The sequence below is a fragment of the Mytilus californianus genome, unplaced genomic scaffold (assembly GCF_021869535.1).
Source record: "Mytilus californianus isolate M0D057914Y unplaced genomic scaffold, xbMytCali1.0.p SCAF_1, whole genome shotgun sequence".
Taxonomy (NCBI): domain Eukaryota; kingdom Metazoa; phylum Mollusca; class Bivalvia; order Mytilida; family Mytilidae; genus Mytilus; species Mytilus californianus.
The window spans coordinates 91,395,337-91,421,428 of NW_026262581.1; the positions used below are offsets into that span (position 1 = coordinate 91,395,337).

At 34.1% G+C, this 26,092-nt stretch overlaps 1 protein-coding gene across 2 annotated transcripts in view; it reads right to left on the reverse strand.

The window, feature by feature from the left end:
- The window catches only part of LOC127726017 (prolactin-releasing peptide receptor-like), a 49,075-nt gene that overhangs the window by 4,164 nt on the left and 18,819 nt on the right, over positions 1-26,092 (reverse strand). Inside the window, exon 1 of one of the 2 annotated variants that reach the window (XM_052233316.1) lies at positions 17,795-17,988. The exons of the other annotated variant lie outside the window; for it this stretch is intronic. The gene's annotated coding sequence lies outside the window, so the exon portion shown is untranslated. Of the gene's footprint in view, positions 1-17,794; positions 17,989-26,092 lie in introns of those variants that run through there. 2 annotated transcript variants of the gene reach the window in all.

Below are 26,092 nucleotides of genomic sequence, written 5' to 3' on the forward strand. Positions count from 1 at the left end.
CCAAAACTTTCAAAAAGAAAGAAGTTACTATGGAGGCAATAAATAGACAAATTTTGAAGATAGACATGCACCAATTGCCAAAAGAAAACGAAGGAAAGATTAACAACAGTCCACAAAATACCACTGAAAAACCAACGATTCAACAAGATCTCTCCAAATAAAGAGTGTCAACTCATGTGGGTCAATATCCCTAATGCGCCTAAACGAGGTACTCAATTTTATTTTGCAAACAGAAAATCTCTGCAGGGATATTAGACATGCTATTTTCATCAATTGAATGAGCCTAAACATTTGTGCTGATTTGAAGAGCAGAGAACAATAGAATAAAGGCATACAAACTATGGAGTTATTAATTTGCAACGGACTGAACTTCCAGAGAGTTTTTGTTGTGAAAAGAAATATTTTTAACTGAAGTTGCCGCATCACAAAGGGCTTTTTTGTTAAATACGAGATGGGCAGAAAAATTGAACAAAAGGCTTCCATTACCACCTACCTGATATGTTTTTTTGTTTTGTTCTGTTTGATTTGTGTGTGCTCAGTACCAATCTGAAGAGTCAAGTGCTTTTCAAATGATTTTTAAAATTTGTTTCAATGTTGTTCTTTTATACCACTGTCCAATATTAGGGGAGGGTTGAGCGCTCTCAAACATATTAAATCCAACCTAATTCACAATGTTCATATTTAAAGTCTGAAAAAAAGTATAACAAAAATGCCGAACTCCAATCAAAATTCAAAATGGGGATGTCCATAAAAACTGACAGAACCAAAAGCTATCAATCAACGGAACAAGTGAACAACTGATTTAGTACAGGCATTTTCCAAAGATAATGGTGGGTTAATCCTGGATTTTAGCTAGCTAAACCTCCCATTTTTATGACAGTTGTTTATAGTGCATCTACCCAAGTTGTTGTCTCTGTTTGGTCTCTGCTTTAATTGTTTTTCATTTAATATAATTAGCATAATTCTTTTGAATTGTTTCACAGTTTGTTATACTAGGGTCTTTTACATGAATACGGTATGGGTTTTGCTCATGTTGAAGGTTGTTTCCTGTCCTTTTTATTGGATAGTTGTTTCACAGGTAAATATAACACATTTGCTTATTCTCTCACTGACAAGTCTACAAATATTACCGATGTAAATCTGAAATTTGTAAAACGGCATCTTATTAATACACTGATTGGATAAACTTGTCGGTGTTTGTTTTGATGATATTTTTTAAAAAAAATGCAGAAAGAGCTAATGTATCTGGCTTTGCATTGACAAATAGCGAAAATGAGACCTTACACAATTTAATTAAATTCTTATGAGAATCAATGAAACCTGGTTTGTACAAAATAAGTCTTATATCTTAATTACACAAGCTATTGTGATCACGAAACAAACATTAATTTGATAAAAATCCTTAACATTGTAATTAATCTTATCATTTTGTTCGATATTCAAGGATACTTGAGAAAAAGTACAATCAGGAACTATGCACTGAAAAGCAACTAGTATACAGTAAAAATTAAATCGTTAATTCGTGTAAAAATAGAGGTTAGAAATTGTTGCAGTTGTCAATCAGACGGCATACCAATGTATGCAAACAAAAGCATATTTCCTTACTTATTTAATATATAAACACAAGTAAAATACTGAAACGATAAATACAATATGCATGCTTCAATGGTGCCTTTAAAATGGTTCACTTTGACATGTTTGAATTATAAAAAAAACCTTATCAACAACGTTTTAAGTATTTAATTATTGGTTTTAATTATGATTTATGAAGTTGTGTCGCTGAATTCTTTTAACATGACAACATCGTCCTGGACATGCATGAAATATTTTCCACTGGACGTTGAGCAACCAACAATCAATCTAACATAGCAAAATTTTAATACCATTCACACTTGTCCTAATTATTTTTCAGATGAAACGAGATGTATCTTCAGAGTCAGATTCTTGAGAAGATAACCATGAAAAATGGTATTGTGACATTTACAACATAACTCCATGCGATGCCTATAAATTAAACTGTCACTTGCTCTATAATGAAACAGTAATTTTGTTTGATTCAAATCAGGAGGAATGGGTTCGTTGCGCGAAATTTGACAAACGCTTTCATTTGAAGTGCGTTAAAGATTCAACTGTCTGTAAAACAAAGGGACAATAAAGAACGTTTTGAATCGGACGGTGGTTTAGATTACTCTACACGGGACCTCGATTGGGTACCTCGACAAGAGGATAAAGAAGAACATGAAAATAGCGATAATGACGAACAGGACGAGAATAAAATAGCGAAATTTTTTTATAAAAGATACACTTAAGAACTAAGGGTAGTTAGAGAAAATGCTACAGAAAATATAGTCAAGAAAAGCGAGCTAAACACCGATCAGTGGGAGAAAAACACACTTGAGGCTTCAAAAGGACGATGAAACGTATAATGGTTTATAGAAAGGTGATGATGGTAAGTATTCATATTCATTGGAAAAAGGAAAGCGAACAGTTGGTGAATGAATTGCACAAAGCGGTGTAAAAAGTGTTTTTGTTCAATGAAAATGAGAGGTAAGCTTTATTTCATTGATTCTGGTATAACATGATCTGGGACCAAAAGGTTTTGTCACAAGTATGGTGGACAATACTGAAGCTAAACAGAAGGAAGCGGATGATAGTACATGGAAATACTCATTCAAATACTTTGTGACGAAAGATGGACAAAGAGTATTGGTGTACAAAAAAACGTTTTTGTCTACTTTCGCCATAGGAGAATGAACACTCTACTAGTGGGTGAAGTATTAAAGATACAATAAATAACTTATCCATTGTATCTCTAACTTAAACTATTGTGTTGATATCTTTTCAAAAAAGCTTTTTTTTTTAATTAGAAGGTATTGTAAGTGAGTTTAAATAATCATGTTATCATGTTCAACGATGCATTAATAAATCTAAGTTCACAATTGATTGTGTTGTGTAATATGGTATAATGGACGTGACATTACTATGTAGACAGTACGGTAGTTAGATATACCGCGTAGCCCGGTTCCCGGAATGATCCATTGTAAACTACCTAACTCAGGATAAGATCTCGGATAGTTACCAGGTAACGAGAGTTGGCGTATTGGCGGGAATAAGGACGCAACGAATAATATATTACCAGAGACATATCAGAGGATATTTGGTAAGTTAGTACAATTAGAGGCGTTGAATTGTATTAGTAGTATTAGTATTGAGTGATAATACTCGGAAATCACATCACTGGCGCTTGGCGAGCAGGGTTTCCTGTGTTAAAAAGACGAATTTATCGAGAAACAGAAGTGAGTACGTCACGTGTAATTGCGAAGTTCGTATTGCTATTTTTGGTATATTATGAAGTGTTTGAACACGGAAATAATATAAGCATAAAACTTGCGTTAATTACAGTTTTTTACAAATTTATTTTCGAAAATTGTTTCACGTTTCGGAAAAATTAGCCGTTTTGTGTAGAAATTAGACAAATTAGCCGTTATCAGAGCAATTTGGAGAAAATTTGCCATTTTCGGAAAAATTTGCCGTTTTTTGTGTGGTTAGCCACATAGCACATACACATTAATTTTTTTTTCTGGTTCAGCAACCAGTGATTAAATTGAATTGTATTTGTGTTATAATAACATAATGGCAGACTTAGCTTTTCAGAAGGAGCGTACAAAGATTAATAGCTGTACTTATGAAGAATTATTATTGTTACCTGGTGTGGGAAATGTCATAGCTGACAAGATTATGTCTATATCAGATTAAATGTTGAGGAAAACATTGAAAAACGTGATTATTCACGTAACCAAAATACACAGCAGCAGACATCACAATTGGGATGGCAGCAAGGTCCCAATGAGCACATTGAAAAACGTGATTATTCACGTAACCAAAATACACAGCAGCAGACATCACAATTGGGATGGCAGCAAGGTCCCAATTAGCACATTGAAAAACGTGATTATTCACGTAACCAAAATACACAGCAGCAGATATCACAATTGGGATGGCAGCAAGGTCCCAATGAGCACATTGAAAAACGTGATTATTCACGTAATCAAAATACACAACAGCAGACAAAACAATTGGGATGGCAGCAAGGGCCCAACGAGCACGAACCTAGACTAGAAAGGCCAGTTCCAGTCCCTAGACGTCGCCAACAGGTAGAATCACATATACCTTCACCTGAAATCCGTCGCAGAATACCTTCACCAGAAATATTTAGGGAACCAGTATATTCCTTGAGAACACCAAATCCAACATACTCTTCTACAATAAACAGAAATATGTACCCTCCAAGACCATATTTAAGTTATGGGGAGTCGCCGCAATTAATGCCTCCAGCAAAGCCAAAATCAAAGAACCTAGAAATACCTAAAGGACTGAAGTATGATGGTTCCTCAAGTTGGAAAACTTTTTACACCAAGTTTCATAGGTATGCTGATCGTTTATCGTGGACTACCACGGAACGAAAAGACCAACTGTGTTGGTGTTTACATGGTAAAGCAGGTGATTACTATGCAAATTTACTGGATAGAGACCAAGGTGTGGATTACTTTGAATTAATTCACAAATTAGAGAAAAGGTTCAATTTTCAAGACTTACAGTTATATGTATACACAAGCTATCTGGAAAATATGCCAGGGATGCTCAGATTAAGAAGCTGGTCAACATGGAGCCACAGCCAGACCAACATCTGTTGAAGCAGCAATTGACCAGATAAAATGGTTCCAACATAACCACACAGCTATATTTGATAAACCAACCGGTAGACGTGACCCAACACCAAATCAGGATGAACCAAGTGATTATGATAGCGACCTAGCTGTTCACGCCATTGGTAAGACAGACACAAAGTCTGATTTGTCTAAACAAATGGAAACATTGCTAGAGAAGATGACTACTATGGAAGCATTTCATAAACAGGAAATAGGAGACCTTAAACAGCAGCTTCAAAAACAACAGCAGGCAAAACAGTTTCCTGCACAAAATGAAGTCCAGCCAGCAACCCAACCATTCAGCCAGCAAAATCAAGGTAATCGCCAACAATGGCGTAACAGGGATAATAGGCAAGATAATCAGCGACAATCACCATTTAAAAGGCGCTGGGGACCTATACCACCTGAAAAATTAGCAAATATGGCTTGCTATTTCTGTCACCAGTTTGGACATATACAACGGGACTGTCCTGACTTACATTCATCAACAGGAACAAATTACACAGACCATTTAAACCAGAAAGAGTCGGGCTAAAGGGCGGAACCCTGACTCAGACCACACCTAACCGCCTAACGTTAAACACCATTTCAAACGAAATAAACAGGACACCTGTTTCGGGGATTACCCCGTTAAAAACATGTGACATGTCAACATCCACAGATACTCTGTCTAATTCACCATTGCACACAACGGAGCCTGATAATGATTTACAGAAAGTAATTGACCTTCAGTTGCAAGATCCCGTACACTTAGGAGGAACTATTTGCCTGTTAGGCTCAGCATCTATGCTTCGATTCACTTTAAAAGTGCATGGACAGCCTGTAATTTCGGTAGTACATACCGCAGCAGAAGTAACAATCATTTCTGACAAAGTTTATGAATCTCTTAGCAAAAAACCACCCATGAAAAGAAAAGCAACAATGCATGCAGCAGGGCGTGGTATGCACATGGATGCGTTTGTAGTGGGACCAGTTGAATTACAAATTGGTGAAAGAACATATAGGACAGATATTTATGTTGCGCCTATTGATAATGACATGCTATTAGGACTTGATTTTCTAGTCAAAGCAAAAGTAATTTTAGACTGCAGAAAATTAATTTTTTTCATCAATGGAAAAGCACTACCTATGGTACATGGACATGTTGGACTGGTACCGCCTGTGAACGTGATAGCAAGAGTAGCTAAAATTACCGTTCCACATAGAACAGTCATACCTCCTAATTCAGTCGTATAATTAGAGTCAGATTTGTCAGCGGAATTAACTGATTTTATAGTTGAACCTAATAAAGAGATAGATTTGTTAATCCCACGTGGTTATTACAATGCTAGTTCTTTGCCATGTGTCAGTTTACTTAATGTAACGAACAACAAGATAGTTTTGCAAAAGGGAACTCTATTAGGCGAAGCAATTGAAGCTGACGTTGTTGAAACGGGGCCAACCCCGTCAGTAGCAACAACTGGAATAGCCAGAGATAACAATACACTACCGGAACAGTTGCAGAACATATTGGATAAATCCAGTACACTTGCTGAAGACCAAAAGTCCAAAGTTGCAAACTTACTTCATGAATTTGCTGATGTTTTTGCACTAGATGATTTTGACTTGGGAACATTTAACCACATTGAACACGAGATTGATACAGGCGATGCGCGCCCTATCAAACAACGAATAAGACGAACACCCATGTGCTTTGCACACGAAGAAGAAAGCCATTTAAAGAAAATGTTAGATGCAGGTATAATAAAACCATCTATATCAGAATGGGCATCTGCCCCAGTACTTGTGCGCAAGCGCGATGGCAACGTGCGCTGGTGCATTGATTACCGGAAGTTGAATTCCGTGACGAAAAAAGATGTCTATCCGCTTCCCTTGATAGACGAATGTTTGGACACTTTGGCGGAAAACGAATGGTTTTCAAAATTGAACGCTAATAGTGCATATTATCAGATTAAAGTGAAGGACTCAGACAAGGAAAAGACTGCCTTCATCACTAAATACGGATTATTCCACTTTGTTCGAATGAGTTTTGGCCTTTGCAATGCCCCTGAAACATATTCACGAGTAATGAATCTCGTTCTCAGAGGTTTAACATGGAATGTTGTACTCGCCTTCCTGGACGATATTCTAGTAATGGGAAAGACATTTGAAGACCATTTACAGAATTTGAGATCAGTTTTTGAACGTTTCAGAGAGTATGGGCTCAAATTGAAACCCAGGAAATGTGATTTCTTTAAAAAGGAAATAGACTTTTTAGGCAGAACAATCAATAGAGATGGTATGGCAATTGGCAGTGAATATGTTGAAGTTGTTAAGAAATGGAAAGTACCTACGACAACAAGAGAGGTTGAACAATTTCTTGGCTTTGCTAATTATCATAGAACTTTCATCAAGAATTTTGCGGATTTATCCTACCCTTTGTATCAATTGACTGGTAAGAAACCGTACAAATGGGGAGATTCAGAGCAAGAGGCCTTTGACAAACTTGTAGAGGCATTGACAACAACTCCGTTATTGGCATTACCCAACAATAAAGATCCGTTTATTTTGGACACAGATGCTTCCAATTTCGCAATTGGCGCAGAATTAATACAAGTACAAGATGGTGTAGAGCGTCCCGTTGCCTACGGAAGTTTTTCATTAACCCATGAGCAAAAACGATACTGCACGACACGGAAAGAATTGCTTGCAGTAGTGAAATTCACCAGACATTATAGACATTACCTTTTAGGAAGAGAGTTTATAGTCCGTACAGACCATAGTAGTTTAACGTGGTTATTGCACTTTAAAGAGCCACAAGGACAACTAGCTCGATGATTAGAGGAGCTAAGCCAGTATCACATGACAGTAAAGCACAGGCCAGGTAAAAGACACCAAAATGCGGACGCATTATCACGTCTGCCAGATTTAGCTTGTTCACAGAATAGATTAGCAGCTGGGAACGTGCTAACACAGAATCTACCCTGTGGAGCATGCGATTATTGTACTCGTGCTCACCAAAGTTGGCTTGGTTTTCAAGAAGACGTAGATAACGTTATTCCTTTAGCTTCACATCAAGACTGTATAACTTTTGAGCAAACACACAATACAGGACCACTTACAGTATTACCGAGTTCTTTGATTTCTGAGAACAAATTAATGAAACAGGACAATGCACAACATACAAATGTGATTATAAAGGACAATGCTACACCAAATAGTTCAATATCACAAGACGGGGACCAGAACGTGACAAGTCACGTGAATGAGAATTTAGGTACATCTCCGGTCCAGCCACAAGTATTTGACAGAACCAATCAAGATACAGTAAGCCAGAACCAAACTGATTGTCACAGTTCAGTTGAAATTGTCACTACACCACTTGGTATGTCAGTTTACGCGACATATTTGGACCTTCCAAATGTAAATGCCATTACTGAGACAGGTATAGAAGCTAGTACTTATTCACCAGAGCAATTACGAGATTATCAGTCTAAAGACCCAGACTTGGAATTAATACTGGTATGGTTCAGGGACAAAACAGAGCCATCAGAGGCTACAATATTCAGATGCAGTCCAATCGCTAAGAAATATTGGATAAACAAAGATATGTTCTATTTAGATGATAATGGAATATTGAGAAATGTGGACAAGAAAGACAGAACACCAAGACTTGTGGTACCAAGAGATCTTGTTGAACAAGTGATATCATTATGTCATGATATTCCTGCTGCAGGTCACCAAGGTATCAATAGGACCACATTAAGAATCAAGGCGAAATATCAATGGTATGGTATGACACAACGAATTAGGATTTGTCAAATCATGTAGTACATGCAATTTACACAAGAAACCAAACAGGAAGGCTAAATGTCCGCTTACCAAGTTTCATGCAGGTGCACCAATGGAGCGTGTCCACTTGGATTTTCTAGGACCACTGCCAGAGACGAAATTTGGGAATGCACATGTACTAGTTATGGTTGATCAGTTTTCCAAATGAATGGAATGTATTCCGTTACCAGCACAAACTGCAGAACATACGGCAAGAGCTGCTGTGAACGAGTTTTTCTTTCGTTTTGGATTCCCATTTCAGGTTTTTACAGACCAAGGACGCAATTTTGAAAGCAAGCTTTTCAAATCCATCTGTGAAATCTTGCAAATGCACAAAGCGAGAACTACTCCGTACAGACCATCATCAAACGGACAAGCAGAACGTTGCAACAGAACCTTAATGGACGCCGTCCGTTGCTTCGTGTCTAAACAACAAGACAATTGGGATGAACATTTGGCACAGTTGGCAGGAGCTGTTCGATCGTCAGTTAACAGAAGTACTGGTTTTACGCCAAACATGCTGATGCTTGGGAGAGAGGTTAACCAGCCTGTTGATTTATTGTACAGCGTACCTGGTGCTAAAACAGACGAGTCACAAGATGAGTATGTGACAAGACTCAGAGATGCCATAACATCTGCACATGAAATAGCGCGCAACACGCTAAAAACTACACAGAATACCATGAAACGTGATTATGATGTACGTATTCTGGAGAGAGAATACAAAATAGGAGATTTAGTTTATGTTTTAGACACGGCAAAAATTAAAGGTAGAGCGAAGAAATTGGACCCACCTTGGAAAGGTCCAGGACTTGTATGTGCCAAATTATCTTCGTATGTGTACAAGATAAAATTACAAAAAACTGTACTGACAATAAATCATGACCGTTTGAAGCCATGTAAAGACAGAGAAGTACCACCCTGGTTAAAACAGTGCCAGCACCGGTTACAGGACGGTGAAGATGTGACCAAGGCGACTAATCCAGACTTGTACTGTTTGTGCAGAAAACCAGATGATGGACTGTTTATGATACAGTGTGATTTCTGTGATGAGTGGTACCATGGAGCTTGTATAGATTTGACACCAGCGCTGGCAGACACTATGGTAAAGTTCAGATGTCCACGGTGCCAGGACTCCAGTACCGCAAGGTAATTTAAAATATAAGACAAGGATACTATGATGTACATATAGAGCAGATTCGTGTGTACATAGAGAATGAAGGAAATCAGTTGTAAATTGTGATTGGAAATTACATCAGATGTGAATAGATTGTGTTTAATACATCTATATATATATATCAAGGAATGATATGTCAGTTATAAATTAACTCCGCAGAGCGACAACGGAGCAATTGTGGAATTTTGAAATATATGTATGTTGTTAATATGTCAACATTGGAAAATATATATAACTATATATATGGAGATTTATTTGTATCCCCGTGGTGCGACCAGACGGGGTGGACTAAAGGAAGATAGTGAATATTCGAATAGGAAGTCAACTCACTCCTTTCAAAGTGGGGGGGGGGGGGGAGTGTTGTGTAATATGGTATAATGGACGTGACATTACTATGTAGACATTACGGTAGTTAGATATACCGCGTAGCCCGGTTCCCGGAATGATCCATTGTACACTACCTAACTCAGGATAAGATCTCGGATAGTTACCAGGTAACGAGAGTTGGCGTATTGGCGGGAATAAGGACGCAACGAATAATATATTACCAGAGACATATCAGAGGATATTTGGTAAGTTAGTACAATTAGAGGCGTTGAATTGTATTAGTAGTATTAGTATTGAGTGATAATACTCGGAAATCACATCAATTGGTTAGAAAAATTCAAATGTGACATAACACGTCTGTCTTTAATTCATCTGAATATCATCCGTAATTTACAAAATAAAATATATTCAAACTTATTTCTATGAATATATAACAAATATGCTACTGAAAATTCTATCAATAATCCTAATATTAGGAACGTCACGATTTAATCGAATAGGGCTTTGTGAATAAACATTTGTAAAGATATTTAGTCAAACAGACGAAAGCATACTATATTCATACAACAAAAATGGACAAATGGAATGTAATCATATTCTTTTCAAATATGTGAAATAGCCAATAATAATCCAAAAATAAACGGGAAAACCCGCTATTATTACAACAATATCCACAGTAACATACAAAATAAGAAAAACGGAAAAACTAAAGAATAGGGACAACAAAGAGAATAAAGGGATTCGAACCTAAACCGACAAGTCTCTACCTTTAAATTGACTCTTTAACTCATTGTTATTAACCATGTTAACCTCGTGGCTACCAACGTATACCATACGATTGTCTATTATGTATACATTAAGGTACAAGCCCCGATTTTCCGTTGTACATATGTGTGTCATATGTTTATTTATATATATAAAATAGACATATAATCTGCAACCCATTGGTAGACGAGAGGTATCGTCGATGTGTTGATGTCAGTCACTCATAACAGATGGCAAGGAGGTGTTCGATTCTGAGTGAAGGCATATAAATATTAAAGGTAAGTTTTTAAATTAATTCCATTAGTATATGTAAGAGAATGATAGTCCCTTTCTTCATGATTAAGTACGAGCGTTAGCGAGTACTTATCATGAAGTAAGGGATTATTATTCTCTTACAAACTTAGAATATTGTAAAGTGCTCAAGGCTCAAATGATCTCTTGATTGGTTGTGTTTAAGAATTAGTTTCATTGTCAGTGCAATGTTTATAATTGATGCATGACTTCCTTTTTCGGCATGTCATTTATGGATTAGTTTTAGTGATGTAAGGACTTTCTTGTAATTTGAGAAATATTTAAAAAAAAAATGCGTTATAGATATTAGGTGACACAACAGTACAAAGAAAACGTAGGATTTGTATATGTTTTCTGATTGTGTGTATGAATGTAAATCATGTAATATTTTAGTGAGGAACTATCCTTTTTTTATTCACAGTTTAAATTAATTTATAATACATTTGAGTTACAATTAAATTTTATTTCACAGCCAATATTTTGTTCCGGCTTTTTACATCAAATACTATTTCATTATGTCAGGGAAATGTTTAAATAAATTACCTTTAAAAGTTCTTAATATGTCCAAAACTTAAATCAATTCCTGTTTTTTTTTTATTTTATCAGAATATTAGAAATAACTATTCTTTCCAACCGCTGATCCAGTAACCAAAGTTATGGAAAGCTAAAGATTTAGGTTATTTTTGTATTTTAAAGCTTTTTTTTTCTTTCTTTTTTTGCATTGCTTTGATATTGTTTAATTTTTTAGTAATTTGAAGTTATTAATATTTTCATAACATTCACGGTACCAATTTTACTGCAGATAACTTCAACTTATTTTGAGTTTTTTGTTTGTTTCACAATTCAACTTTAAGTCCATTTCAATCACTGTGTGATAAATCCTTTCAATCTGATAAATGTGCTTCGGGGCAGTTGTAACTCATTTATAGAAACTCTTTGTTTTGAACTGTAAATAAACCCAAATAATAGGATAATCCCTTACTAAGAACATGATTTACATTCATTCTTCACAATTAAGAGGCATTAAGTCCTACAATTTCATTGGTCGAGAGCACTTTGCTATATTCTAAGTGTACAGAAATCAGTAAATTAGCCAATTCAAACTTAATGAAATTAGGCACACAAAAGAAACAATTGAATATAACTTGGTGAGTCCATTTAAGCAACAGATTTAGTAAGCGTTGATTCTAGAAAAAGAATCCACGGTAAATGAATAGGCTGACGTCACAAAAATGGTTTAACAAAAGTAAAGATGTATTCATGAACAGCACAATCCAAGATCATTAACTTTCCGAAATCCTGATGGAAATGCACATGCCGAAGAATTTTTAGAATTGTTGCCCTAAAATGCCTTCTCATTATTGCCTAGCAAGTTCGTCAAAGATTTATTTAGAACTAATTTTCACAAACGTTAGTAAACTGTTCTGATAATATCAAAACTTTTGTACCATAAGAGGAAAGAAAGAAATAAGTCTTAAAGTTTTCATTAAGATTTTTGAGGACGAAAGTTTGTCGCTGTTTCAACCCAAAATGAACAAATGAACAACATATACCCTCACGACACTTACCAAAGAGGAAATCCTGGATAATCATAGGTCTGTTCTATGTTCCTTTGGAATGTTAACCAAAGATGAAGAACTGGATCTTCCATCACTGTATTTGATACCTAAACTACATAAGTGTCCTTACAAACAACGGTATATTGCTGGGTCTTCCAAGTGCTCCACGAAACCTCTTTCTAAATTATTAACATCTATTTTATCAGCAATCAAAGTCGGGCTCCAAAGTTATTGTGAAACTGCCTATTCAAAAGGTGGCGTGAATCAGATGTGGATACTAAAAAATTCTAAAGATCTTTTAGAGTACATTCAATCTAAGACTCTCTCATCTTGCAATAGTATTAAGATATTTGACTTCTCTACACTTTACACAAGTATTCCCCATTCCAAACTAAAAGACAAATTGAAAGAGTTGGTATTACTTTGTTTCATTAAAAAGAATGGCGAACGTAGATACAAGTATCTTGTCTTAGGGGGGGATAAATCCTACTTTGTAAAGAATCACTCTGATTCAAACAAAATTTTTTCTGAAACTGACATTTTATCAAGATGCTTGATTTCTTGATTGACAACATATTTGTTACGTTTGGAGGACGTGTTTTTCAACAGACTGTCGGAATTCCAATGGAAACCAATTGTGCCCCTCTTCTTGCCAACATGTTTCTTTATTATTATGAGGCTGACTTCATACAGGAACTTCTTAGGAAGAAAGATAAGAAGTTAGCAATATCCTTTAACTTTACGTTACGCTATATAGATGATGTTCTCTCCCTAAATAATACAAAATTTGGTGACTATGTTGAACGAATCTATCCCATCGAACTAGAGATAAAGGATACTACAGATACAGTTAAGTCTGCCTCATATCTTGAATTACATCTAGAAATTGACAATGAGGGTCGGTTGAAAACAAAACTTTACGATAAAAGAGATGATTTCAGCTTCCCAATTGTGAACTTTCCCTTTCTATGTAGCAACATTCCAGCAGCGCCTGCATTCGGAGTATATATCTCCCAATTGATACGATATTCCTATTGTATTTCCTATCATGATTTCCTTGATAGAGGATTGCTGCTCACAAGGAAGCTATTAAACCAAGAGTTCCAAATGGTTGAAATCATCCCTTCGTAAATTTTACGGACGCCATCACGAGTTGGTTGACCGTTATGGAATAACCGTTTCACAGATGATATCGGATATGTTCCTTATGTCGTAACTACAATACCCTTCCCTTTTCGCGAAAACTTACCGAATTAGACTATTTACCGGATTTGTAATAACATAAGCAACACGACGGGTGCCACATGTGGAGCAGGATCTGCTTACCCTTCCGGAGCACTTGAGATCACCCCCAGTTTTTGGTGGGGTTCGTGTTGCTTAGTCTTTAGTTTTCTATGTTGTGTCATCTGTACTGTTATTTGTCTGTTTGTCTTTTTATTTTTGGCCATGGCGTTGTCAGTTTGTTTTCGATCTATGAATTTGACTGTCCCTCTGGTATCTTTCGTCCCTCTTGTGTCTGAAGAAGAGTATATAAAATGTTTGGATATAAAGAAAAAGGCTACAACAGAAAAGACCACTGATAAAATTAGGGCACAGACATCCAATGACGTATAAATAGCGACTCTTGATTTACAGGCAGTACTTTTATACCCATTACTCAAGGCTAGTGCCTTATATTATAAAACTAACTTAAGATGCCATGTAGATCATATCAAAGATGCAAGGCCAAACGAGCTATTTGACGTAAAATATTTGTCTCATGAACACCTATTGTAACCGCTGATTAGTCTGTAAACCCTGGGCAAATTTAAACCAACCTTGGCCTGTGTGGTCCTTAGGTGGTCACCGTTCAAAATTATGTCCGGTAGCCCCGCACTCCTCCCAAGATGGCCTCTCTAACATAAAAATATTCTTCAAATGGTTAAAACTTCCTTACTCTTAGACACATTTTATTCAAATTTGAATTACAGATGCATAATTGTAAGTTCTTTAACATATATTCCTGGCTTTTTGAAAACAAAACTGATTTTTTGCTAATTTTTACTGATTATGCAAAGTAGGCAAACATTATTTTGAAATTTTCTATGCTGAAACCACGTGGCCAGTTTAAACTAAACTCCCAGGTGAGCGAAACAGGCATATTTTGTTAATATATGTAAAATTAAAAAAAGAACCTTTGTGAGAACACTCACATACCCCACGCGCCCACATTTTCACTGGCCAAACGAAATCTCACCAGATTCCTACGTTCAAAGACTAATAAATCCTACAAAAATCAACTGATAAACATTTCTTGTTTCTACATAGAATACAAAAATCAGAAGATGTGGTATGATTGCCAATGAGATAAATCTCCACCATGAGAGCAAATGACATAGAAGTTAACAACTATATCGCACCATACAGCCTTCAACAATGAGCGAAAACTCCTACCGCATAGTCAGTTATAAAAAGCACAGAACTGACAAACGTAAAACAATTCAAACGAGAAAACTAACGGCCTTATTTATGCACAAAACCATGAAGAAAAAACAAATATGATGTACAGCAACAAACGACAACCAGTGTATTAAAGGCTCCTGAAATAGGACAGGCACATACAGAATGTTGGAGGGGGGGGGGGGGGGGGGTTATACATGTTTGCTGGCGCCCAACCCTTTCAAGCAGAAAGACAAGTAACAAAAAAACAGACCGGATGTGGCAGGGTTTTTATATATCCCCACAACAAAAAAGACACTAATTACAGATCTTAGAGTACTCGCAGATAATGTCCTAATTAACTACAAAGTTTCTTGATATTCTGTTTTATGGTTTCAGAGGAGTTGCGCTAACAAAATGTTGCAGTAGTTTATTTAGGTCAAAATTCTAAGTGCTAAGGACAAAACTCCAAGAATCAAAATAGAATCATAATTTCATGTCGATATGCACATCTACAAAGTATGTCCTTATTATCAATAAAGTTTCGTGAAATTCAGTTGTATGGTTCTAAAGGAATTGGGATGACAATAACAGGACGGACAGACTGACGGACGGGTCAAAAAAATTATACCCTACGCGACTTTGATTACTTGTTCATCATTTTTAAGAAAAAGTCAATTTGAATGAAAGTGGATGCTGTTACAATTGCATGATATCGTTTTAGTAGACAAACCACTATTTACACAAGAATTGATAAATTAAGTATATCTTCATATGAAATATTTCTACAAAAACGGAAAGTAAGTAGAAAATAAAGAAGTGATGTCATTGTATTTGAGATTAGAATAAAATATTTATGGTTGCATTTTGTAAAATAACTGATTTTTTTTTCATAATGAGTTGATTGGGTAAATTGTGATATGCAATCTGTGAATTGTTATGAGAGCATTTTTCTAATGAGAAAATAGACTGCATTTAAGGAAAATTCAGCTTTGAAATAATTTCGTAACCGAAGTAAGTGGATAACACAATTAAGACATAAACATTGCGTAAGAAAATTGATTCATGGTTTCATCTAAAAACACAGACAAAATTATTATTATTAGCAATTTTACACATGGGTTTATGCACAATTAAATACGAGCCACAACCCAAACAAAAAAATAATCTTTGTATAAAATATTTTGTAGCAAAATATCTTTTTTGAGTAAAAGCCGTTGCGCATATCTAAGTATCAGTGACAAGATTCAAAAATAAGACAGTTTATGCAGCTTTCCATTTTCGGAGAAGGTAGAAATCCTGATAAAATGATTTAACACAAAATAATAAAGAATGTATATACTTATATCTGACTGGCTAATGTCTTTTGAACACCTGAAAGATTATTTTTGACAATTTTATAATATTTTCTGAGTTATAAATTCAAGTGGTTTAAAATAATCTTATTATATTTTCTCATTTAATGTAATATTTATAATTGTTGTTATACTTTTATCGGTGATGAAAATATGTTTATTAGAGTCTAAGAAGCTATTCGTAAATAACTACCGTAACGCTACAAAAAGGAGCAAATTGAACATTTCTATTACAAAATGACACTAGTGCAGCGACTTTGATCTAAAACAATCTTAGAAGATTAAACAATTTATAAGTTATAAATATATTACATATATAATAGACATATTGAAAATTACCTCTTTTTTTTAAGTTCGAGTATTCATCGTTTTTTTTAACGTGCATGTAATCCAGGAAAACAGTTAAAAACTCTTTACAAAAACTGAATTTGTATATTTTTTTCCTCAACATACATGCAAATATTTATAACAAAAGTTTAGTCTATAAAAGCTAGACCAGAGGCGCATAGTACGCCCATTCACAATCCATGAGAGAGGACGGGTATGAATTGTTTATACAGTACATGTCATTAAAACAATAAAATAAAGTAGTGCGTATAAAACTTTCATACTAATTCGTGAAAATATTTTCCGAGTTATCGCGAGACTTACAAAAAATTGGCTCGTGTGTATTTAAATTTAACACCTAAAGAAGAAAATCAAAATGGAAAAGTCATATGATTTAGTGAAAGTCACTCTGATTTGTCACGATAACTCTAAAACACTAAATTGCAAATCATCAAAATAAAAAGGTAGACAACCTTTATAAAACCAAAATTGTGTGAAAAATTGGTTAGTACACATGTATTCGTTGAGGATAAGTTATTGCTAGTCGTGCTTGGACGAGGGAGAAGACGGCAACGGTATATTTTAACCGTCGAGCGTACGCTTCAAATATCTGTTAAAGTATTTGGTTTTATTACAAAGATGATTTATATGTAATACTGAAACGTTAAAGAATGAATTAAATAAAAAGCGTTACATATCCCTAGTTTAATAATGATTTCTAAAAGACTCGTATTTGTGATAAAAGGGAAGTTAATTTGAAAATAATTCTTGTGAACTCTGGAACTAAACATACCACAAATATGAAATCTAATTTATTCGACCACTTCCGCTATGTTTTAATTACAGATACAACTATACCATCAGTACGTGTGATATTTCAATACATCACCAATGGAAGAAACAAATATACTGATCCTCATTTAACGCTGTTATATACTGTTGTCTCTTTAGACCAGATATCTTATAAAGATCTTACGTGATCATTACAAAGTCTTCGTTTGGATACCATGTTTTATGAAGAGTAGTAAATTATACCTAAAAGTAATAAATACTTACATTTAAGAAGTCCTATTAAGTTGCACGAAGTAATGTACATTTTTGCACAATGAATTAAATGCAAAAATAAAATCCAAAGTTGATATGATTGTCATTATCTCAAAGATCTTAAACACAGTAAATAACAGAAAAGTAAGCTAACCAAAATGATAGTCAATAATTGCATTCACCTTCCGAGAAAACAAGTCAACACGATATATATCAATTAGGGCCTAGATCAGCAGGAAGATCGGAATGACAATACAGAATGGTTATGATCATTGATCACGTAAGACAAATTCTGGCATTGAAATTTAATTAAGGTGTTTTAGATTATAGCTTTGTGCATAAGCAAGAATTAATTTATAGGCTTAAACGCATGCTTTGTCTTGAAAAGCATTGCACACTAATGTCATAGATCAGGACTACGGAATGTCAGTTAGTGGAATTTAAGTTCAGTACAAAAAATTTAGGATTTAAACAAATTAAGTGGGATTAAAACAATTAAAGTGGGTATTAGCTACGAATTAAGACAAAAAAATAAATGAATATGATTTTTGTTTTTGTTTCGAACATTTATTAAAGCAGGATATAGAAATGATATTTAACTATAAGCTGTCAATTTACCTCAAATTCGTCAAATTCGTCACATTGATGATGTATTATTATCTTTCAAGTCAAATCATTTGAATCCGTATTCATGCAACCTTTACTTAGAACTTTAATGGAAATGGACTGTACATGTAAGAGTGTTCATTCATTTAAAAGAAAAGAATGTCAACATTAAAAAATGAAACAAAGGAGCCACCAATAATAACCATTTCGTATTCTTCGTATTTTGGTAAACTCGGTTAAAGATTGATACTGATATCCTCTTGTTAAAATTTCTTACTTCCAATTTAATTTATTTGATTTCCAAGTTGATTGTTTTCTCTTCCGACTTTCAACTTCACATTGAGCCCAAAGGCTTCACATTTGACATTTCTGACTTCCAAGTTGACAAATTATTAAAGAAATTTCAAACTGGAACCGAGAGATGACAAATTAGAACTGAGAAATGTCAAATTCACGGGTAGTAACGTTGTCATATCGAGGAGCGTTTAGTACAGTGATTCTGTCATAGCTATGTTATTTCCCAGAAATATTGCCTCAGTTCTTTTCAAATAAGCAATTAAAAGCAAATAAGATGTTGGAATCTATATTGTAAGTTAAAAGATCTACATTGAAATTGTTGTTTTTAAGAAATTAACGCAGGGTAACCAAAATATCGAAATTGATATGGTTTGGTTAGGCGATTGACATGGTTAGGTTAGGCGATTGACATGGTTCAGCTAAGTGTTTGTTTCACCTTAATATTGATAGTTTGTTTAAAGGTGCTTGCGAAAACATGAAGTTACACAATTTACCAACTGACTAAAAAGAAAAGAAGAGCTTTTAACCAAATTTGGTAGGCGTAATCGGGAAACCGTACATTATACATTTTTACTTGTGTTTCCTAAATAAAGGCAACAGTAGTATACCGCTGTTCGAAATTCATAAATCGATTGAGAAAAAAACAAATCTGGGTTACAAACTAACACTGAGGGAAACACATCAAATATTAGAGGAGAACTACGACACAACAGAAACACAACATTAAAATGTAACACACACAGAAACGAACTATAATATAACAATGGCCTAAGATAGAATTAATATAGCCACTGATCTTTTTAACTGGCATTCGATCAAATACATTACAAAAAAAACCCAAAGCGTTGCTTCTGTTTCACCTACAATCTCTTCTCCGTATGTCCAGGATGGACTCTCCCGCGGATATCGTGAGCGGCGCCACTAGAAAAATGGTTAAAGACGTCTACCTAAAGTTGCAAAACGTAGCAGCTAGTCAAAAATAATTTTTGTTTAACATTTTTTTCTAGCAAACTATACATGTGTTGTTTTTATTTTGATCCAGATTATGTCTATGAGGAATAAAAGGAGATGTGTGGGTTGTATGCCCATGATACAGTAACTCAACTACAAAATACCCCAAACGATATCGAGAAGGCACCATACAGTCTTTAACCCTCCATAGGACAAAATGTTAACATGGACAACTGTTAATACTTAATTTTTTTAATAAACTATAAATGAAATTACTTTGAAAACTACTTACGAAGTTCCGAATTTAATTATAAGAAAGATCACAATTTCGAATTAGAATTAGGTCGATATAATGTCTATCTTTATCAATTATCATTACGAATTATGTTTTTGTCATATTGTATAAATGTGTTTTGTAGAATCACTTAACCAGTATAACTGTTTTCTTTTATCCAATAAATTTCGATAATATGAGAAAAAAGCTCTATCGATCTAGTATTTAGTATGAGAAATCGTACATTATTAAATGTGATTTTTGAAAAAATAATTTAAATTTCAAAATACACGTGTTATTTTGTTTGGTACATTAAAACTGTAAAAGACCTTATTTTTGACCCAACAAAACAAGAAATCATCGTTCTTAATAGCAGAGAATGAGATGGATGAAGATGAATATTGGCAGCAGAATTCCATTCTGAAATAGAAAAAAAAGCAACGTCTTGTCTTTGATTCATGATTTTTTTTATTAGTTTTTACTGGCTTGGAAAATGTGAGTACTCACATATCGGTTCTTTGTGTCTTTGGTGTTTATGTTACTTGATTATTTTTGCTTTGTGTCGATCTGGTGAGTAGAGTCCTTTTCAACTGATTTTTATAGTTTGTTCTTCTTTGTTTTGTTGTTACACCACTGCCCATATTAAGGCGAAGAGAGGGTTGGGAGCCCGCAAACATGTTTAACCCCGTCATATGCCATATGTGTCTGTCCAAAGTCCAGAGTAATGCAATGGCTGTCGTTTGCTACTGTATATCATATTTGTTTTTCGTTTATTGTTTTGAAGATTCAGGCCGTTGGTTTTCTCTTTTGGGTTGCTTTACATTTAATTTGTCGGAACCTTTTATAGCTTTCTAAGAGGTATGGGTTTTGTTTATTGTTGAAGGCCGTACGGCGACCTATAGTTGCTAACACCTACGTCATTTGGTCTCGGGTGGATAGTTGTCTCATTGGCAATCACACCGAATCTACTTATAATATATTACTATGTGCTTTATTAGGTCCTTTTGTATTCCAAATAAAACTTCTTTTAAAGAAAATTGCCTTTGAAATGCATTAATATATTATCTTCGTGATTTCTTTATATATGCGTGTTCTATAATGATATCTTAAATTTACTGTAGAAGAGTTATTTTCTCGAGCGATGTATTTTCGTTAGTAGAAGATCAACTTAAATATGTGAAGCTTAGATCTACTTGTATGGGAACAAAACAACAACATTAGAAAATGGCGGCAATATATTGCCTCGATAATAGGATAGAATGGGTTAAACGAGAGAAAAAAAGGTAACGGCGAAAATAATTTTTTTAACAGTATTTCAATAGTTGTATAATGTTTATTTTGATCCTTACTCTTCCACCATACACGACCAGAATCACAGAACTGAACAATGTCCAACATGAACTAAACCATGACACTACTGAACCAAACCATGACACCGTATTTTCAGTTATCTTAATTTGTGTGCAAATGTAGCTATTTATCGGAATAATTGACGGCAATTTTGTATTATAACGAAATATGTGATGTAACAGTTAGTAAACAAATCAATTTGTTTATGCATGAGAAACGAGTAAGCAACTTTTAAATTTTAACATACGCAAGCATTATTCTGTGTTAAATCATTAACTCATTCTATATGATACATATTTTAATGTACTAATATATTAGCTATAGACAAAGATACTTACGGGCTTAAACTCATGTTCAGAAGTTCCTTTGGCAAAAAATCCGAATGTTTATATTGTGATATTGTTTGTCATTAAAAACACAATCTTGTCCAACTTAATCAAATTATGACAAAATCACTGTACAAAACGCTCCTCGATACGACGCCGTTACTATCCCTGAAATTGGATCTGAGAAATGTCACATTGGATCTGAGAAAAGTCAACTTGGAACTGAGAAATGTCAAGTTGTCAATGAGATATGGCAAGTTGAAACTGAGGGTTTGAAAAGAAAATGTCAATTTAGAACCAATTAATGTTTGAGGTGAGAATTGTCAACTTCAAAGTTAAAAAACTTAAAATTAAAAATTGCTAGTTAATTCGAAGTCGCTGGACCATGACCTAGGGGGCAGGGCCTCGAAATATCGTCAAACTGATATGAACTGATAGTAGTGCAACTTCACATTAAATATCAATGATCCAACACAAGTAGTTCCTATCAAACTAACTTAAACAGAAAACTGAAAATCAAAAATTGCTAGTTAATTCGAAGTCACTGGACCATGACCTAAGGGCGCAGGGCCTCGAAATAGTCGTCAAACTGATGTGTACTGATAGTAATGCAACTTTGTATTAAATATCAATGATCTATCACAAGTAGTTCCTATTGAACTAGGTTAATCAGAAAACTTAACAATTGTTGACGCCGCAGCCGTAGCCGGAAAAGCAATTCCTATGTCTCGCTTTCCGCGACTTTTGTCGCAGGCGAGACAAAAAGTGCACACAAAATAAATTTATAAATGAATACATGTTTTAAGATTAGATATGCAAAGGTGAGAACGATTTGCACAATCTGAACTACTGTTAATTCAGAAATTATTGTGAGGTTTTTATTAATGCGAATAGTGCAACTGGGTGAATATCGCAATAATATGAGCTCGCATTATGATACATATTAATATAATTTTTCTGTACGCAGATTTTCCTGAAATCGCAATAATTAATCTCGCATTTTTGCCCATTCTTCATAAATCTTAAAAAAATAAATGCACGCAATAATTTCTGAATTTACAGTATATCTTTTTCAGTTTTAGTGACGGAAAATCTGGCAAATTCGTACATGGAATATAGATATGTCGTAGACAGGAATGTTTGCAATCTTCAATAAAGTATTTTATTTACCTTACAGAAACCAAGATGTCTGACGGACTGACGGATAAAAATACTATATCCCCCCGTTGAAATCCCATTTACAAAAAAATAGCCATTAAGTCGTCAACACAAGGTTCGGCAAAACTCAATAATCTGTAATTGCTCATACCATTTGTTTAGTTTTAAATTTCGAAGTTTCATTGTCAATTTCTAGATGTAAGTCAAGATATGATGCAGACTTTAACTGTATGTGTTGCGTCCTTTATTTCAAGTTCGATGGAATAGATGTGTTTTAATGTTCTGTATAATGATACCCGTAAACAGTTATTGGGAAGTTCACATAGATACCGACCAAATTCATTGAAATTGTATGAATTGATGAACAGCAAAAATCTGATTTCCTTTCAACAACGTGTGTCAATTCAATAAGGTTAATTAAAACGAGTGTAGGCTTTCCTGGGTAAACCAAGTACTATGCCTTTTTAGAGTAATCTCTATTGTTATTTACAAATATTCAACTCTGTCCTATTTATGTATGTCCATAAGTATGCGTTATGTTACATATATAGTACAATATGTATGTACCTCTATACCAAAGTTACTCGGTTTGTTGATATAAATAAAGGTACATTTGTACAATGATCTCGATGTAAACAGCTTCCGCTCCCATTTTTAAAAAATCAAAATAAAACTGTTAATTATTAATTAGTCGCTATACTTGCATAATGCGTGGGAAATATCTTTAAATAAGCAAACTATTTTGCTATGTTTCATATTAAATTTCCGACTTTTTAAATTATATACGGCAAATAACTTTTAATTTCAAAATGAGTTATTAAATCATAATATCCGTTTCCGTTATTATGTTACAAAAGCCGTTATATCATATCATGATATCTCTTTGTATCTGAAAAAAATACTAATTTTGTCTACAATGATTTGCGATAAAAAAATAAAAGTGCAAATGTATGTAATTGTTCCTGGAAATTACGATCATTGAAAAACTAAAATTGAATATTTAAAATGTAAGTCAGCGTTCTCTTTTAAGCATATCTGACTGCTGTTAAATGTCGTATGAATCCTCTGGGAAATTTAAAAAAAACCAATTAGATTTAGACGCAAACAGAATTTAATATTAAATTTCAATTCATTGCAGAATTATTTATGCATTTGAATGTACTATAAAAAAACTGTATCCATCATCCACAATTGTCAGTTCAATATATTTGTTGTTACTTTAAAAGGAGTAAGGGTATTGGGTAAACGTTTGTTTTGTAAATGAAATGAGCACTGGAACGAGGATATAACTCGTCACAATTTGATATTTCTATTTTAAACGTACAGAGCTCGTACAATTGGAATTAGTTCTTATCTCTCTAAAGAACTGTCTAAAGAAACTGTCAGAATCAGTTCTATGTAAAAACGTCCACAACTTTTCTAAGATAGAACTGTCAAGATCTATTTTGGAAGAACGGTTTAACTCTGTTCAAAGATAATACAGTTCTAAACAAGATTATAGCAGCTATCGGATAATGATTTAAAACAGTCCTCATTGATGAAGAAGTCAGAGGCAGTTATATTTGACAGATTTACTATCATAGGGGTCAAAGGTCAAAGTCAAGATCAGAGTGATTTCGCTGTAGTATATGACACACCTCAAGTTCATGATACAACTGTATACCAAGTTTGGTACCAAGCTTCATTCAATAATACTTTTTAATAATAAAGATGGAATTATCAGCTAACAAAATAAAGAAACATGAAGAAAAAGAAAAGATAGACAATATGTAAATCAATTAGTTTTATAGAATAAATAAATAGATTAGTAAATAACATGAAAGAAATAGTATAAAATAAATATATAAATGAATAACGTCAAATAGATTGAAAAATAAATAAATAATGTAAAATAAACAAATAAAATAGATAAATTTCAAACAAAGTACAATAAATATATTTACTTGTATATAAATAGATACAGCTTTCCAAAACGGTTCTCGCGATAAAATTGTCAGGAGATTTTCTAGTGTTTCATGTAAACTTATATAGGTCCTTTCAATAAACTTATTTTTTAACGTTTTCAATATTGTTTTGATAAGAAATACCATTACATGCTCTTAAAGATTTTATACATACCTATTACAAGGACAGTCAATGTATTGCTATCTGGATATTAATACTTATGGTCCTACCTCCTGTCGATACTTATTAGTATTTTGGCATTGCACCAGGTCATAGAAATTTTTATCAAACTGCGTTTGACGTCTTTGCACTTATCTGTTGAAGGTGTACGGATTGATATTTTAGTCCAAGAAAACCTGGTTTATCGTTTAGTTGAAATTAAGCTTTACACTAGCTTTCAGTAATTGCGAGTACTCTTAGTCTTGTGTCTTTCTGTTGTTGTTGTACTTAGAACTAATCTGATAAGTCAAACCGTTTCATACTCAATTTTAGGTTGATTTTATGTTGTTCTATAATACAACTGTCCGAGGTAAGGGGAGAGTTGATCCCTCACAAAAATCTTTTTTATTTCGTCAAATTCCTTATTTGTCTGTCCAAAGTCAGGGGCCTGTAGTCCAGTGGTTGGCGTGAAGTGCAGTTTGCCATAAAATTGTTTGTTGTTTGATAATATAAGACTAAATCACTCAGTTGGTTTTCTCTTTTGAATAGTTTCACATATTGGTATCACATGCCTTTTAAAGCTTACTATAGGTTCAACTTTTGCTCACTGTTAAAGAATGTACGGCGACCCATACATGTAGATGTTCATCTTTTTGTCCGTTGGTCTCTGGTGGATAGATGTTTCATGAGAAATCATACCACATCTTATTTTTATATTACTATCAGAACATATAAAAATATATATATCTTTTTTTATTTACTTTAAAGTTTTCCCTTTATTTGTTTTAGTGCTTTTCTGTTCTTTTTGGTTGAACGACTTCTGAAGTGACTCGGTATCTATGCATCCAGCTATCGGCTTTAGGCGTTTCTGGTACATGTGGGTCTAGAGGTGAGATTCGAAAACAAGAGGTTTTGACAGTGTCGTTTTCATTTTGTTTACCCTTGTATTAATATTTTACTTAATTTGTACTTATCGAGAAAGTGTTTACTGTGATGCTTGTACCAAGTCAGCAATATGACAGTTGTTTTCCGTTGGTTTGATGTGTTTGAGCTTTTTATTTTGCCATTTGATAAGGGACTTTCTAATGTTAATTTTCCTTGGAGTTCGGTATTTTTGTTATTTTCCTTTTTACTATACATTGTAAGTACTATCACCTACAAAAACTTTTTTGTTTGCGTCTTGGTCAAATTTACTATCAACTACAAATACTGTTTTGTTGGCGTCTTTGTTAGATTTATTTGTAT